General features: G+C 37.8%; 1 non-coding gene across 1 annotated transcript; it reads right to left on the bottom strand.

Annotated features, from left to right (window-relative positions):
• Positions 1 to 2,012: 2,012 nt before the first annotated feature.
• On the bottom strand, positions 2,013 to 2,094 carry trnal-aag (transfer RNA leucine (anticodon AAG)). Its single transcript has one exon. It is a non-coding gene; the product is annotated as a tRNA-Leu (tRNA).
• Positions 2,095 to 2,911: the final 817 nt, after the last annotated feature.

The following is a 2,911-nucleotide window of genomic DNA, read 5'->3' as shown; positions in this document are numbered from 1 at the left end:
AAAACAACATTAACCAGAAAAAAAAAGGAAACAATATAAAATTAAAATAAGGAATGCAGTAACATCACATATCCATAATCAAGTACAAATAGTTATAAGTTATTCAAGAAAACAATATATTTAAGGCTTTAAAGTAATTTACTGTTTTTTTTTTACTTTGCTATTTTTTGTTTCTTTTAATGCACACAGGTAGTAACCAATTTCTATTTTAAAATGAGTAAAATTAGTGTTTTTCACTGCCCATTTACATTTATGAATGAAAAACTTTCCATATATAATGAGTAAATTCACAATATACCAAATTTTGAAGTCAGCAGTATACTCATAAAAAAATAAAGCATCCTTTTCTTTGAGTTGCAATTCAACATTAGTACTTTGTTTAACAAAAAAAAAAAAAACATTTTTTACAATCATAAAATAAATGGACAATACTCTCATTCTCGTTTTTACAGAAAACACACTTTAATCAAAATCCTTTGCAATTACCTTTAATCCAATTATTAGGATTTGTGCTCTGCATTTAACCCATTAAAGTGCACACACACACACACACACACACACACACACACACACACACAGTAGTGAACACACAGCCGGAGCAGTGGGCAGCCATATTACTGCGGCATCCGGGGAGCAGTTGGGGGTTCGGTGCCTTGCTCAAGGAACTCACCTCAGTCGTGGTATTGAGGGTGGAAAGAGTGGTGGTAATTCACTCCCCCCACCTACAATCCCTGCCAGACCTGAGACTCAAACCCGCAACCTTTGGGTTACAAGACCGACTTTCTAATCATTAGGCCACAGCTGCCCCTATAGCGTTGTTCAGACTGTCAGCCCAAATCCGATTTTGTCCATATCTGGATGGAATCGGATTTGAATAACTGACAGTCCACACAGTCATATCGCAACTGTTCATATCCGATTTGTGTGTCCATAAGCGCACAAAATAGATTATTTAGGCAACTCAATTTTTATATTTTTAAATCAGTTATAAAATTAGCAAAATATGTACCAAGTCTACCCATGAGACTTTTAACATTATTCATTTAATATCTTAATTTTAGATTATAAAATGCATGCATCAAGCCATTACTACAGTATATATTAATTGAGAGGTAAACATGTTATCCTATTGGTTACCTTATGCCAATATCTCCGAAAAGCTCATATAGGTTTACACTTACACATTTAGACTTAAATGTAGGTTTACACTTACCCTACTACTTTTATATGAAATGGTGATAACATTGCTGCTTTAATACCATGCATTATATGATCAATGTGCAAAATGATGTAATTGTCAATCTTTTAGAAAAGCAGATCAGTGTAAGTATAGTTAAGGATGAGAACAATCCTCACTGTCTCTTGTTGCAGGCCGGGAAAGGGCGCTTTGGGTTTTACAAATGACCAATCACAGGTGGGAAGACAAAGTCATTGCCCCGCCCTCAAAGTGTCAAAAGTCAACTCGAGGAGCGAGCGAGCGCTCATGTGCAGTTGTGCGCGCTAGGCAGCATTTCCTAAATACTGTTCTGCGCGCTCGCGGTGTACAAATGCGCTCTCGCGTTGTTATTTTCCTCTCATGGGTCTGTTTTGCGCGCTTGCTTCATTCGCGTGCTCGTGGTTTTCCTGCGCGCGACTTTTGACTCTATTTAAACGCCATAGCCGTCTCTGCTGGTTTCAAAACTCAAAGAGGTGCGTATACTAGCTGTATATTGTTTTTTTTTCCCCGCTTGATTTGCAGTTCGCAACAACACAAGCTTGTTTCTGCAAAGACGTTATGTTATGTTTTCCACAAAAACGTCTGACGTGTTTACGCTTTATGTGGCATGAAAACGTGAAAATGCAGAAATCCCATTTGAATAGGATTCCAAACCACATACGAATGTAGCTCGAAACGGATTTGACCAAATCGGATTTCATGTAGTTCGTAGCTGTTCAGACTACCTAAATATGATCGGATTTCAATACAAATCGGATCTGGGCTGACAGTCTGAACGAGGCTCAAAAGACTGCTCTGGCAGCGGTGGGATTCGAACCCACGCCCCCGAAGAGACTGGAGCCTTAATCCAGCGCCTTAGACCGCTCGGCCACGCTACCTCGTCGGGTTACGTTCCAACGGCTAAAGGAACGCTACAAATTTGGCAAATCTTTCTAAGATTATTATTATTACATTTTTTTTTTTTTTCTTTTATCAGAATCAGAAAGAGCTTTATTGCCAAGTGTGTTCACACACACAGGGAATTTGTCTTGGTGTTAGGAGCTTCCAGTACAGAAAGAACAAACATAGCAGACATACACAATGTTAAGGTTATATTAACAAAGTTATATTTATACCTTTCAATTTAAGACAAAAATCAACATTTGGATTTTCATCTATATCATTTACCAATAATTTCCTAAGCCCTGCTGAAAAAACAGCATATGCTGGTTAGGTATGTTTTGGTGCTGGGATGCTGGTTTTAGCTGGTTTATGATGGTCCTTTGCTGGTTTATGATGGTCATGTTGCTTGTCAAGGACCAGCATAAAGTTCTGAAGGAGTTCTGAGGGAATGGCATTAATTACCATTAAATACTCCTTTACAGGTATATGAAATGACATTTTTTTAAGGACTCTGCATGGGTAAGCACGTGACCATTAGAATTCAACAGTTGTGAAAGCAACCAAACATTTTTTCTAAACCAACCAATTAACTAAGAAAAGAGATTTATTTGGTGTGTAACATATTATTCCAAATTAAGCACTTGTGAGGGGAAAACTTGTGTTTGTTTATCATCATCCATGATAACAATGCCTGTCTGTGAAAATTGGAAAGTTTTATGAGAAGCTTGCTAATGTGTGTACTTTTTCTCCTCGCTGCAGCCTGTAGCGCGATGACGTATGATCAGATCCAATACGTACTGGACGTTGTAATGT

Source organism: Garra rufa, chromosome 20, assembly GCF_049309525.1.
Source record: "Garra rufa chromosome 20, GarRuf1.0, whole genome shotgun sequence".
In the NCBI taxonomy this organism is placed as follows: Eukaryota; Metazoa; Chordata; class Actinopteri; order Cypriniformes; family Cyprinidae; genus Garra; species Garra rufa.
The sequence above is the reverse complement of the archived record's forward strand: the minus strand, read 5'-3'. Positions and strand labels throughout refer to the sequence as shown.